We start from the raw sequence: 15,408 nt of genomic DNA on the forward strand, positions 1-15,408 counted from the left end.
GGTGGATCATGAGGTCAAGAGATTGAGACCATTCTGGGCAATATGGTGAAACCCCATCTCTAGTAAAAATACAAAAATTAGCTGGGTGCGTTGGCAGGCACCTGTAATCCCAGCTACTCGGGAGGCTGAGGCAGGAGAATCACTTGAACCCAGGAGACAGAGGCTGCAGTGAGCCAAGATTGCGTCACTGCACTCCAGCAAAGCAACAGACTGAGACTCCGTCTCAAAAACAAAAAAAAACGTTGGAAAAATCACACTTCTGATTTCAAAACTTGCTACAAAACTATAGTAAATGGAACAGCATGGCACTGACATAAGGATCAACGTATAGACAAACACAATAGAATTGATAATCCAGCAATAAGCACTCACATTTATGATCAATTTTCAATAAGCATACCAAGACCATTCAATAGGAAAAAAGTATTTTCTTTTTTTTTTTTTTTTTTCTGAGACGGAGTCTTGCTGTGTTGCCCAGGCTAGGGTGCAGTGGCCGGATCTCAGCTCACTGCAGGCTCCGCCTCCCGGGTTTACGCCATTCTCCTGCCTCAGCCTCCCGAGTAGCTGGGACTACAGGCGCCCGCCACCTCATCCGGCTACTTTTTTGTATTTTTTAGTAGAGAGGGGTTTCACTGTGTTAGCCAGGATGGTCTCAATCTCCTGACCTCGCCATCCACCCATCTCGGCCTCCCAAAGTGCTGGGATTACAGGCTTGAGCCACCGTGCCCGGCTGGAAAAAAGTATTTTCAATAAGTAGTGCTGCCCGGGCACAGTGGCTCACGCCTATAATCCCAGCACTTTGGGAGACCGAGACAGGCAGATCACTTGAGCAGGAGTTCGAGACCAGACTGGCCAACATGGTGAAACCCCGTCTCTACTAAAATACAAAAATTAGCCGGGGGATGGTGGCGCACGTGTAACCCCAGCTACTCAGGGGGCTGAGGCAGGAGAACTGCTTGAAGCCAGGAGGCGGAGGTTGTGGTGAGCCGAGATAGAGCCACTGCCCTCCAGCCTGGGCGACAGAGCGAGACTCTGTCTCAAAAAAAAAAAAACACAAAAAAAAGTACTGATGAGGCTGGGCGCGGTGGCTCACGTCTGTAATCCCAGCATCGTGGGAGGCCGAGGTGGGCAGATCAGGAGGTCAGGAAATCGAGACCATCCTGGCCAACATGGTGAAACCCCATCTCTACTAAAATACAAAAAATTAGTCAGGTGTGGTGGCACACGCCTGTAGTCCCAGCTACTGGGGGGCTGAGGGAGGGGAATCGCTTGAACCTGGGAGGCAGAGGTTGCAGTGAGCTGAGACTGTGCCACTGGACTCCAGTCTGGTGACAGAGCAAGACTCGTCTTAAAAAAAAAAAAAAAAAAGTAGTCCTGAGACAATTGGATATTATCACACAAAACAGTGAAGTTGGATCTTTGCCTCACAGTATACGCAAAAATGGGCCAAGTGCTTTGGCTCATGCCTATAATCCAACACTTTAGCCAGATCACCTGAGGTTAGGAGTTTGAGACAAGCACGGCCAACAAGTTGAAACCCATCTATACTAAAAATACAAAAAATAGCCCGGCATGGTGGCGGGCACCTGTAATCCCGGCTACTCAGGAGGCTGAGACAGGAGAATCACTTGAACTCGGAGGGGACAGAGGTTGCCCACTGCGCACCAACCTGGGCAAAAGGGTGAGACTCCGTCTTAAAAAAAAAAAAAAAAAAAACAGCCAAGAAACACATGAAAGATACTCAACATCAGTCACTAGGGAACTGCAAATCAAAACCACAATGAGCTATCACCTCTCACCTACTAAGATGACTATAGTTTAAGAAATGAGAAAATATAAGCATTGGCAAGCATGTGAAGAAACTGGAACACATATTGCTGGTAGAAATGTAAAAGAGTATAGTAGTTATAAAAAACAGTTTGGGACTCTCTCAAAAAGCTGTAGGGTTTTTTTTTTTAAGTCACATGTAGAATTACTATACGACCCAGCAATTTCACTACTAGATATATATCCAAAAGAACTGAAAACAGGGCTGGGTGTGGTGGCTCACACCTGTAATCCCAGCACTTTGGGAGGCTGAGGCGAGCAGATTACCTAAGGTCAGGAGTTTGAGACCAGCCTCACCAACATGAAAAAACTCCATCTCTACTAAAAACACAAAATTATCTGGGCATGGTGGCACATGCCTGTAATCCCAGCTACTGGGGAGGCTGAGGCAGGAGAATCACTTGAACCCAGGAGACAGAGGCTGCAGTGAGCCAAGGTCACACCACTGCACTCCAGCCTGGGCTACGAGAGCAAAACTCCATCTCAGGAAAAAAAAAAAAAAGGGAATTCAAACAAAGACTTATACATAAATGTTCAGGGTAGCATTATTCACAATAGCCAAAAAGTAGAAACAACCTAAAAAGTCCATCACCAGATGAACAGATAAACAAAATGTGGTATATTCATACAATGGAATATTCAGCCATAGAAATGAATGAAGTAGTAACATGCTATAGATGTGGAAAAACCTTGAAAACAGTAAGTGAAAGAAACCAGACCCAAAAGGGCACATATTGTATGATTCTATTAATATAAAACACTGAAGGCTGGGCGCGGTGGCTCACACCTGTAACCCCAGCACTTTTGGAGGTCAAGGTGAGTGGATCACGAGGTCTGGAGTTCGAGACCAGCCTAGTCAAGATGATGAAACCTCATCTCTACTAAAAGTACAAAAATAAGCCAGGCGTGGTGGTGTGCGCCTGTAGTGCCAGCTACTCAGGAGGCTGAGGCAGAAGCATCGCTTGAACCCGGGAGGCGGAGGTTGCAGTGAGCCAAGATCACGCTGCTGCACTCCAGCCTGGGCGACAGAAAGAGATTCCATCTCATTAAAAAAAAAAAAAAAAAAAAAACAACCTTGAAATAGGTATACCAATATACAGAAAGCTAACTAGTAGTTGCCAAGGGCTTGAAGAAGGGGGAAAATGGGTAGTGACTGCTAAACGGGTATGAGGTTTCCTTTTAAGGTGATAAAAACATTCTAGAACTAGAAAGATAACAGTTGCACGACACTGTGAATCTACAAATGCCACTGATTTGTACACTTCAAAATGGGTAGTGGTTAATTTTATGCTATGTAAATATACCACAAATTTTTAATGAGAAAAGAATTGATCCAGAAGAGACTGCTTCTTAGATAACTTAAGCAGTTAGCTTACTAGAGCACATAAAGACGTGATTTTTAAAAAAACACTACCTCTAATAAAGATGAATTCAAGGGCATTAAAACACTAAAATTTTATATTTTTTAAATTTTTTAATTTTTATTATTTTGTAGAGACAGGGTCTCGCTATGTTGCCCAGGCTGGTCTCAAGTTGCTGGGCTCAAGCAATCCTCTCCACTTGGCCTTTCAAATTACTAGGATTGTACACATGAGCCACCATGCCTGGTCTAAAACACTAAAATTTTAGAGTTCAACTTAGAAACATATACATATATACTTCTGGTATCATTTTCAGAACTTCCAACTAATCTATGCCTCAAGATAATTATAACTTTGGGAATAAGGCCAGGCGTGGTGGCTCACGCCTGTAATCCCAGCACTTTGGGAGGCTGAGGTGCGGATCACAAGGTCAGGAGATCGAGGTCATCCTGGCTAACATGGTGAAACCCCGTCTCTACTAAAAATACAAAAAATTAGCCGGGCGTGGTGGCAAGACCCTGTAGTCCCAGCTACTCAGGAGGCTGAGGCAGGAGAATGGCATGAACCCAGGAGGCAGAGCTTGCAGTGAGCCGAGATTGCGACACTGTACTCCAGCCCGGGTGACAGAGCGAGACTCCGTCTCAAAAAAAAAAAAAAAAAAAACCTTTGGTGGGAATAACCATTTGCCCAAGGAAAATATAAACCTTAGTGAGACCTTGTCTCTATTATTTAAAAAAATAATAAAAAATAGGCCAGGCGTGGTGGCTCATGCCTGTAATCCCTGCACTTTGGGAGGTCGATGTGGGTGGATCATCTGAGGTCAGGAGTTCGAGACCAGTCTGGCCAACATGATGAAACCCCGTCTCTACTAAAAATACAAAAAATTAGCCAGACGTGGTGGCAGGCGCCTGTAATCCCAGCTACTCGGGAGGCTGAGGCAGGAGAATCGCTTGAACCCGGGAGGCAGAAGTTGCAGTGAGCCAAGATCGCACCACTGCACTCCAGCCTGGGCGACAAGAGCAAAACTCCATCTCAAAAAAATATTAATAATAATAAAGAATAAAAAAATATAAAGGCAAGGCGTGGTGGCTCACACTTGTAATGCCAGCACTTTGGGAGGCTGAGGTGGGAGGATCACTTGAGCCCAGGGGTTTGAGACCAACCTGGGTAACAGTGAGACCTTGTCTCTATTATTTAAATACATAAATAAAGGAAAATATAAACTTATAATAGACTTAATAATAGCAATGTGAATTAATTTAGTATCAATGAAAACAGTCAGCAACTGGGTGTGCTGGCTCACACTTGTAATCTCAGCACTTTGGAAAACCTAGGTGGGCAGATCACCTGAGCCCAGGAGTTTGAGACCAGCCTGGGCAACACATGATGAAATCCTGCCTCTATGAAAAAAATTTAAAAATTAGTAATAGTAGTACCTACTTCAATGTTTGTTTTTTGATTTTGATTTTTTGTTTTGTGAGACGGAATCTCGCTCTGTTGCCCAGGTTGGAGTGCAGGGGCGCGATCTCTGCTCACTGCAACCTGTAGTTCCAGCTACTCAGGGAGGCTAAAGCAAGAGAACTGCTTGAGCCTAGGAGGTGTAGGCCACAGTGAGTCATGACTGCACCACTGTACTCCAGCCAGAGCAAAAGTGCGAGACCTTGTCTCAAGAAAAAAAAAAAAAAAAAAAAAAGGCTGGGCACAGTGGCTCATGCCTGTAATCCCAGCTCTTTGGGAGGCCAAGGCAGGCGGATCACCTGAGGTTGGGAGTTTGAGACCAGCCTGACCAACATGAAGAAACCCCGTCTCTACTAAAAACACAAAATTAGGCCGGGCACAATGGCTCACGCCTGGTAATCCCAGCACTTTGGGAGGCCGAGGCCGGTGGATCACAAGGTCAGGAATTCAAGACCAGCCTGGCCAACATAGTGAAACTGCGTCTCTACAAAAATACAAAAAAAATTAGCCAGGCATGGTGGCACGTGCCTGTAATCCCAGCTACTCGGGAGGCTGAGGCAGGAGAATCACTTGAACCCAGGAGGCAGAGGTTGTGGGGAGCCGAGATCACACCACTACACTCCAGCTTGGGCAACAAGAGCAAAAAGACAGTCATCTTCACCTTGTTATGCCCAAGACAGTGAGGATGCATTACTCAAGTTCTTAAGTGAGTTATTTAAGTGCTATGAAGAAATGATGGTCTGTCCAATGGTGACACGATAGTTACCAATTAGTGAATATCTAGTATGGAACAGACATTGAGTAAGTAATTTACTATACTTACATTATTCTGAATTTTCACAACCATCCTACCCTTTTTTACACATGAGGAAACAAGCTCCGAGAGGTCCCCAAGACCAGCTAGTACTAGGTAGAAAAAGTATTTCAAGGATTCAAATCCCAATTCTGCTGACATACCTGTGAAGTCTTGGTTATTTAACTTCTCCAAATCTCAATTTCCTTATCTGTAAGATGGAAACAGTTGTTGTGCGGGGTTAAATGACAATATTGTCCCCATGGTGGGATAATACAAAGCCTCAAGAAATACTTATGTAAAATTTCCTTATCCTAACAAGTGTCTGCTAGCGTAGTCCACAAAATAAATATATAGATACCACACACAAAAACAGAAAAAATATGGCATAATATTAACAATTGTTTGCCGGGCACAATGGCTCATGCCTGTAATCCTAGCACTTTGGGAGACTGAAGTGGGTGGATTACTTGAGGCCAAAGTTCAAGACCAGACTGGCCAAAATGGCAAATCCGCATCTCTACTAAAAATAAAAAAATTAGCCAGGCGTGGTAGCACACACCTGTAATCCCTAGCTACTCCAGAGGCTGAGGCATGAGAATCACTTGAACCCGGGAGGCGGAGGTTGCAGTGAGCGGAGATCATGCCACTGCACTCCAGCCTGGGCAACAGGGCAAGACTCCGTCTCAAAAAAAAAAAAAAAATTAAAAACTTGCCAGGCACAGTGGCTCAAGCCTGTAATCCCAACACTTTGGGAGGCCAAGTCGGGAGGATTACTTGAGGTCAGTTGGGCAACATTTCGAGACACAGTCTACACAAAAATTTAAAAATTACCCAATCATGGTAGACTGTGCCTGCAGTCCTAGTTACTCAGGAGGCTGAGGCAGCAGGCTCCTTTGAGTCCAGGAGTTAGAGGCTGCAATGAGTTATGATCACACTCGAGACCATCCTGGCTAACACACTGAAACCCTGTCTCTACAAAAAATTAGCCGGGCGTGATGTCAGGCGTCTGTAATCTCAGCTACTCAGGAGACTGAGGCAGGAGAATGGCGTGAACCTAGGAGGCGGAGCTTGCAGTGAGCCGAGATCGCATCACTGCACTCCAGCCTGGGTGACAGAGCGAGACTCTGTCTCAAAAAAAAAAAAAAAAGGGTTATGATCACACCACTGCACTCCAGCCTAGGCTACAGAGCAAGATCCTGTATCTAAAAAAAAAACAGTCCAGGTGTAGTGGCTCGTGCCTGTAATTCCAACACTTTGGGAGGTTGACAAGGGAGGATCACTTGAGTTCCAGACCAGCCTGGGCAACACAGTAAGACTACTGTCTCTACAAAAAATAAATGAATAAAAATAAAAAATTTAAAAACTGTATAATAGGCAGAACAGTAAAACACTGTACTCAGCAACTACCCAAGAGGTACTGAGCAAAAAATGATTTCCCTACATTCCCCAAATTCTCTATTATCTCAACATCCAAAAATATATACCTACTCAAAAATGGGTAATGAATAACTGCTATATAGAAAACCCAAATGTTCACATCATTAAGAAAAATACTAAATCGATTCCTAAAGTCTACATTTACACACATAAACATTAAAGGTAAACTCCAGTAAGCTGGAAAAAGAAAATGAAGGATATTACCAATTAACCTCTCATTCTGTACATTAACAATGCATTTTGAACAGGAAGATGCTACTAACATAAAAAATTAAAACGTGTAAAGACTAATTAAAAGGCTTCATCGAAAAAACAGGGTAAGGAAAAACTGAGACCAACATGACGTGGCCAAGGACAAGTCATTTCTGACTCAAAAATAACTAATACAAACACTCCAAAACTATTTCCTCAACAAATGGAAAACCAGAGCGCTGCCACTGCAGTAAGAGGAAGCCAGACAGAAAACCGTCTAGGAAGTGAAGTTGTGAAGCAAACGCTTCTGAAACCCCAGTTGAAAACTACTATAACCCCCGGAAACAGACTCCCGGGAAGTTTGGCGGGCACTCTGAGGTTTGACTCCAGGCTGCGGGACCCGCACACCTCTTTCCAACCCTTCCCTTCTTCATGGGGATGAGAGGAGTGACCAGAAAGCTCCGCCCCCGTCGCAAGGTCCAAGAGCCGGGCGGGTGCAGGGAGAGGTGGCACGAGGCCGAGAGACTGGAGAGCCCGCCCAGGTGACTGGAGCTGGAGGCGGAGACACAGTCCGTGAAGGGGCCCGCCGTATAGTACGGAAGATGGAGCCCCCCCAAGCCCGTACGGAACAGAGACTAGAAAGATTGGAAGGGAAAAGATGACAAGGGATATGACATGCGCCCCTCCCTCCAGGTAGGGGCTGACACACCCCGCCCCCCCACTCCGGGCGGAAGAGTTACTCTCGGGAAGCTTCTCGTGGGGAGTGGAGGAAGAACGTGGAGGCCCCGCCCCCGGGACAAGAATCAGGAGGAGGAAAAGTCCTGTCAGGCCCCGGGCCCAGCCTCCCGGCTGACCGGCCCGCCCCCTCCTCGCCGGCGGCCCAAGCAGGTGCCGCCCCTCCCCCAGCCCGGCGCCCACTCTGCCGCCCGGCCAGCCACGCGCCCTGCCTCCTCGCGCCCCTCCCGTAGAGTCGCCTCCCTCCATTTCCCACTCACCGTCCGAGGCGGCTCCGCCACTGCCCCCCCGCGACCCCGCCAGTGGCCACAGTTCACACACACAGCCTCAGGTCCCGCACTCACTCTTCACTCACATACACACACAGCGCGACCACGGCTCCACAGCGGCCCACATATTATGCGTCACTCGCGCGCTACGTGCACCGCGCGCGCGGGCGCGCGCGCCTACTTGGCGCGAGGACAGTGAGCAAGGGGCGGGAGGAGAACGCCTGCACGATCCGAGGAAAATCGAAGAGCCCCGGGGACGCCTGGGAAATGAAGTTCCGCGTCTAGGGGCGGGCCCACCAGTCCCAATTGACGCATGAGCTCTTCGCCCCGCGCATTGACTTCTGGATTTGTAGTTTTTTTGGATAAATGCGAACTGCTGAGTACTCATTGGCTGCTTCGGAAAGCGGAAGTGAAAAGTGAGGGAGTCAATCCTTCCAAGACAGTACTATAATCGCCTGATGCTTTAGTGTCTTGTTCTGACCTGTGTGCGCAAAGAGCCTCTGTTTTATTCGGCTATTTGCCTCATCTTACCTAGAACATACCGTGATCTAAGAAAATATTTTCTCATAAACATATCAGAAATCACAGCACTCATTAAAACAGAAGGCACTAGTTGTTTTTTATGTGTTTGTTTTGAGACAGAGCCTCGCTCTGTTGCCCAGGCTGGAGTGCAGTGACGATCTCAGCTCACTGCGACCTCCGCCTCCCGGGCTCAAACAGTCCTCCCACCTCAGCCTCCAGCTGAGACTACAGGTGCATGCCACGACACCCAGTTAATTTTTGTTTTTGTTTTGTGTGTGTGTATTTGGTAGAGACATGGTTTCACCATATTGGCCAGTCTGGTCTCGAACTCCTGGGCTGAAGCGGTCCACCCACCGGGGCCTCCCAGCCTCTTTGTTCTCCGTCTTTTTTTTTTGAGACAGAGCCTCGCTCTGTCACCCACGCTGGGGTGCAATGGCGCAATCACAGCTCACTACAGCCTCAACCTCCTGGGCTCGAGCTGTCTTCCCACTTCAGTCTCCCAAGTAGCTGGGACTACGGGTGTGCACCACCACACCCAGCTAATTTTTTAAAATTTTTGTAGAGACGGAGTCCCACTGTGTTGTCCAGGTTGGTCTTGAATTTCTAGGCTCAAGTGATTCTCCTGCCTCAGTCCCTCAAAGTGTTGGGATTACAGGTATGAGCCACTGCGCCCAGCCTCTCTTTTTGTTCAAGACCTAGCCTGTAGGAATCAATAGATACTTATTGCCAGGTATTATACGTGAGGCAGAGAAGTGAAAAATCAAAAGCTCATAGATTGAGGCAGGACTGACCTCACAGGTCACTTAATTCAATTTCTTCATGTTATTGGGAAAAATGAGGCCCAGAGGGAGTGAGTGACTTGCCCAGCATCACACAACCAATTAGCAGAACCAGAAGACTCCTTACTCCGACCAGCGGTCCCTTTTGCGGGGCATAGAAGATAAACATGACTCCACATTTGAGGAGAATCTTGACCTGACAAGATCCTACCCAACCTTCAAGGCCTTACGCAGCTCATTATCTCTCTGGGAATGCTGAGCAAGTCTCCGTGCATTTCCATGAGTCTTCACGGACAATACTGTCACATGAACACAAGACACAGCAAGCCTGCCGCTATGCTCAGTGTTCCACAGCTAGTAAGGAACCTGAATCCTGGTTCCCTTGGTTTCACTCCCCACTAGATCCCATTTCCCTCTTTCCAGAAAAGAGACCATCCTCCTTCTCTTAAATGTGTACTCTACTGTGTGCTGGGAGCGCCACAGACATGTCACCTCTCTTCACTTCTTTCTCCTGCAACAACACACAGCTTTCTTCTCTGTGCTTCTGGAACTTTGCCTCTATCAGTAATGGCCACTACCATTTCTTTCAACTTTAGAGCATGCTGGGCTCTGAGCCAAGTGTTCTAGCCACACTCTCTCATTTAACCCTCACTACCCTGCCACACACACAGGGAAGATATGGTTAATCACCTTTACAGATGAGAAATCTGAACCCAGAGAGGTAGATCAAGGAATGGAACCCACATGCCTTTCCTCCAGCACTCCTTCAGGTGACTTTCCTGGGCCATGAACCTAAAATGTATGGAGATGGGACATTTAAGCCTTAGATATCTCCCCTCTGTCTATGGTCTAGCCGGCCCAGTGATGACTTCTCCACTGGCTGGGGTCCTAAAAGGCAGAGCCCTTAAGGGAGCTCAAGGCCCAGCTCACCAGCTCCTGGCACTGCCTCAGCCTGCCACCAGATGGCACTGCTTCATTTCAGAAACCCAACCTGGTCAGCGTGCTGTGGCTCACGCCTGTAATCCCAGCACTTTGAGAGGCTGAGAATCTCTTGATCCCAGGAGTTCAAGACCAGCCTGGGCAACATAGAGAGACACCCCCCCACTCCACTGTCTCTACAAAATATCTTAAAAATTTGCCAGACATGGTGGTGCATGTCTGTAGTCTCAGCTATTTATGAGGCTGACTTGGGAGGATTGTTAGTGCTTGGGAGGTTGAAGCTGCAGTGAGCTGTGATTGTGCCACTACACTCCAGCCTGGGTGACAGAGACTCTATCTCAAAAAAAATTTTTTTTTATAATTTTTTTTTAAAAACAGAAACCCAGCCTGGGGTCCTGGGTTGGTGATGGGAGCAAGAAGCATTAAGAAGGGGCTTTGGAGAAGCCAGGGCCTAGGAGGCAGGGGAAGCAGAGCAGGAGACAAACAGGGCCTGTCCAGCAGCCACACCCTCAGGATTCTGCACTCTTAACTCCTGCAGCCTCCTCTGCCCCTGCCAACACCTCCCCCTCCCCAACACACACACAGGCACACACCTGCAGGCACCTTCAAACACCTCCTTCCCACCTCTGGGAAGGGGAAGAGGGAGCACCCAGGCTTTCCCAACTGCTCACGCATTCCAAGTGTGCTTGGTGGCATATTTCACAGTTCAAGTATTACCCACATGTGCCAGATACACAAGCATGCACACTACACATTAGGCACCTAGTCCGCACAACAAATACTTCCACATCTAAGCATATGCACATACAAAGCTACAGACAATCCAGGCCCACACACCTGGCTTAGTTCTGGCACATGGGTCCTGCACCACTGGGAGGAGATTTATTGGCCTCTTTGGTAGGACATCTCTGGACTCCCTCTCACCTTGCTCTGCCTGTTCCACCCCCTGCTCCATGGTGTGCCCAAGAAAGAGGAAGCCCCATCTGAAAGAGTGAGGAGTGCTTTGGGGGCTGCCCAGCAGCAGAGAAAAGGCAAGAAGACCCCAACTCTGGCCCCAGGACCAAGGCCTACAGATAGGCATGCTCTACCTACTCCCACCTCCAAGCACGCCCACTCCCTGGCTAGGAAAATGGACAGCACCAAGCCCTCTGAGCTTCAAGCTTCTCCTTCATTTTCCTCCCTCTCCCGCTCCGATCCTTCTGTGAGCTTTTCACTCCCAGCACCTCCTTCTAGGCTTACCCAGGTGCTCCCACCAGCCCATCCTCACCCTGGTGCCACCCCACAACTCCTGTGCTTCTTCCAGCAATTCCCTGGGGCTGGAAAGTGAGGCCAGCTGTCTCATATCCACCTCTGCTCTCCTGTTGGCTAGACAAGACTGCTACTGCAAAGGTCCAGGAGTGTTGCAGGAGCTACCAATTAGAGGCTCAAGACTACCAGGCTTTGGGAACACCAGCCTGGACAAAGAGGAAATCCCAATCATTCACTGGGTACCCTGCTCCTGCCTGGTGGCCCCTATACCCCACCCCCATAAAATGAGGAGAGGGAACACCACAACATTTCCCAAAGGGTGTGTAATTATGTCTGATTACATCTACATCCACTACTCTCAATTTACAGAGAAAGAAACAGACTCCAAAGTCAACAACTTAAGTGCTGACATCGACCATTGGGCACAGGTAACAGGGAGATAAAAAAGCAAGCACACCTAGCCTCTTTTGCCTCAGGTTCCTGGGGTTGGAACTCCTTCCAGGAGGAAGAGTGGAGTCAACATTGGGATGAGAGTCTGTGTTGGCCTGGCCCCAAAGCTCTCAGAAGCCCCTGAATTTTTATTTACATATTTATTTTCAGATGGAGCCTCACTCTGTCCCCAGGCTGGAGTGCAGTGAAGCAATCTCGTCTCACCGCAACCTCTGCATCCTGGGTTCAAGTGATTCTCCTGCCTCAGCCTCCTGAGTAGGTGGGATTACAGGTGCCTGCCACAATGCCTGGCTAATTTTTGTATTTTTAGTAGAGATGGGATTTCACCGTGTTGGCCAGGCTGATCTCGAACTCCTGACCTCAAGTGATCCACCCACCTTGGCCTCTCAAACTGCTGGGATGACAGGTGTGAACCACTGTACTCTGGCCACCCCTGGATTTTTTGAAAGACCATTCAACAGGATTCAGGGATCTCTGGCCTGACCCATTTGAAGTTACTCTGGAGACTGCTGGGGCAGACCCTCATGATGACTCAGGTCAGAAAGAGTTTACCACTCTATCAGTTCTTTCATTTTGGGAGGGCCTGTGCCTGGCACAGTAGCTCACACCTGTAATTCCAGCACTTAGGGAGGCTGAGATAGGAGGATTGTTGAGCCTAGGAGTTCAAGACCAACCTAAGCAACATAGTGAGACCCTGTCTCTATAAAAAATAATAAAAATAAAAATAATTCTTATGGCCAGATGTGGTGGCTCATGCCATAATCCCAGCATTTTAGGGGGGCAAGCCAGGTGGATCACCTGAGGCCAAGAGTTCAAGACCAGCCTGGCCAACATGGCAAAACCCCATCTCTGCTAAAAAATTACAAAAATTAGCCAGGTGTGATGGTGCATGCCTGTAATCCCAGCTACTCAGGAGTCTGAGGCATGAGGATTGCTTGAACCCAGGAGCTGAGATCATGCCACTGCACTCCAGCCTAGGCAACAGAGCAAGATTCTGTCTTGAATAATAATAATAACAATAAAATTAATAATAATAATTTTTTAAGTTAAAAAAAGAGAAGGCCTAGAGAAGAATGGCTTTGTCGAATGGGACAAATTCAGAGGTCAGAGACTCACCCCACCACCCGAAGTAAATACCTCTACCATGGGCCTATCCCTCTTGGAGATGTTGCCAGATACAACCTGAGGTACCCAGTTAGGCCTGGGAGCCAAAATCACCAAGGAGGGGAGTTTCTAGGTATAGAGGGTGTCGTGGGCTCTTACCATGGGGAAGTTCTTCATCCCTTAGAGGTGGAGATGTCTCTCTATGAAAAGTCACATGATGTTCCTGAGGGGAGCCACCTCTGCCCTGCTCCTGCTTCACCAGGTCCAGGCTTCTCACAAGATAGCCTTTTGTGAAGTCACAAAGCTGGTTGCCTCCCCACAGGACCAGGGACCAGGACAACCAGGGACTAGTGGGCATGACTTTAGGGGAGAAAGGACTTCACAACAGCCTGTAGGCTCTGGAGAGGGGTGTGGAGTCTGGAGGGGCTCAGTGGACCAGCCTCAGGCTGTAGTGGGCAAGAAGGGTTATTGGAGACTCAGGATGGAATTAGTTTCTCATGTCTCAGTGATCGCCAAAAGATGAGAACAGCTGGGGCCTGTGCCTGTATTCCTTGACCATTGTCCTGTCCCTTGAGACCCTAGGGCTGGAGGAGGACTCTTGCCCCTTTTGAATATATATAAGGGTCCTGATCACTGATGTTCTAGGTCATCCATGGAAAAAGGAGGTTAAGGCCCCTGAGCCAGGGACCAGATCTTCTCTCCTCAGTGCCATCCCTCTGTGACCATCCACTTTCTTTTCTTTTCTTTTCTTTTTTTTTTTTGAGATGGAGTTTCACTCTTGTCCCCCAGGCTGGAGTGCAGTGGCGTGATCTTGGCTCACTGCGATGTGCACCTCCCGAGTTCAAGCAATTTTCATGCCTCAGCCTCCCGAGTAGCTGAGATTACAGGTGCCTGCCACCACACCTGGCTAATTTTTGTATTTTTAGTAGGGACGGGGTTTCATCATGTTGGCCAGGCTGGTGTCGAACTCCTGACCTCAAACGATCCACCTGCCTTGGCCTCCCAAAATGCTGGGATTACAGGCATGAGCCACTGCACCTGGCCTGACCATCCATTTTCTACCTGTTTCCTGGGCAAGCACATGCTACCAAATTCTGCTGCATTGAAAAGCAGCCCTGGTAGCCTTGGGGCACCCCTACCTGTTGGATTACGCAGAGGAAGAAGAGTGTCAAGAGAAGAAACTGGAGCACTCAGTGCCCACTCTCTCCAGAGGGTAGAGACTACCACCTCCTGAAGAGGCAACCCAGGGGAGAAAACAGAAAACAACCCAGGAGAAAAAGTGTCATTCCATAAAATGTGGAAACTCAGTTACTGCCTTGGAAGGTCACACCTCGTAAGTGGGGCATGGGGGCAGCCACTAAATGGAAACCTTGTCTTAAAAACAAGTGGCAAGGCGTGGGTGCCTTACGCCTGTAATCCCAGCACTTTGGGAGGCCGAGGTGGGCAAATCACCTGAGGTCAGGATTTCAAGACCAGCCTGGCCAACATGGTGAAACCCCATCTCTACTAAAAATACAAAAAATCAGCTGGGCGCTCCTGTAATCCCAGCTGCTCGGGAGGCTGAGGTAGGAGAATCGCTTGAATCCCAGAGACAGAGGTTGCGATGAGCCAAAATTACGCCGCTGCACTCCAGCCTGGGCGACAGAGAGAGACTCTGTTAAAAAAATAAAAAAGAACTAAACTGTGTTTTAAGTTACGATTCCTGAGCCCTTGCCCTGTGCCTGGCCCTGCACCCTGTGTCTTCAGTGCTCAGGAGAATGCAGCACAGACCCTGCCCTCAAGGCTCACAGTCTAAGGACTGAATGACCATGTGCAGCTCCCTCCCTTAAAATGAAGGCTGCTATTCCCAGAAGTCAGGGGCAGCCTGGAACTCAAGAGCCTTGTATCCCAGTCCAGGGCACTACATTTCACGAAGGCAAAAACAGACCAAATCCTGTGGACTTTTGGCGGTTAAGCTAAGACAGCGTCTCACTGCCTCTCAGGGTCTGCAGGTCTGGGTCTTGGTGTCATTATGTTGAGAGTGGCTCACCACCATGTGTCTCCTCCAGACCAAGGAGACCTCTTGGCCATTTTGTGTTCAAGCCTTGCCTCCACTGAGGGTTTCTGCCATCTGCTCTACAGAGCCAACAGGCATCCTGTGGGACAGGTCTGGTCTGACGTACAGGAGACTAGATGTGACTCTGGGCAAGTTTCCTCATCCATCCCCCATAAGGAGGGCTTTACTAGATCTATGATCTTTCTTTCTTTTCTTTCTTTTCCTTCCTTCCTTCTTTCCTTCCTTCCTTCCTTCC

The 15,408-nt window shown here is 48.2% G+C and overlaps 1 protein-coding gene across 11 annotated transcripts in view; it reads right to left on the bottom strand.

Moving 5' to 3' along the window:
• DCAF1 (DDB1 and CUL4 associated factor 1) overlaps positions 1-8,207 on the bottom strand; it is a 102,176-nt gene extending 93,969 nt beyond the window's left edge. For 7 of the 11 annotated variants that reach the window (XR_013413982.1, XR_013413984.1, XM_077992955.1 and 4 more), the window contains exon 1: positions 8,067-8,207. The gene's annotated coding sequence lies outside the window, so the exon portion shown is untranslated. Of the gene's footprint in view, positions 1-5,603; positions 5,651-8,066 lie in introns of all 11 variants that reach the window. The other 4 variants (XR_013413983.1, XM_028844182.2, XM_077992956.1 and 1 more) reach the window with 1 other exon arrangement.
• Between the last annotated feature and the right edge of the window lie 7,201 nt (positions 8,208-15,408).

This window comes from Macaca mulatta, chromosome 2, assembly GCF_049350105.2.
Source record: "Macaca mulatta isolate MMU2019108-1 chromosome 2, T2T-MMU8v2.0, whole genome shotgun sequence".
Lineage (NCBI taxonomy): Eukaryota > Metazoa > Chordata > Mammalia > Primates > Cercopithecidae > Macaca > Macaca mulatta.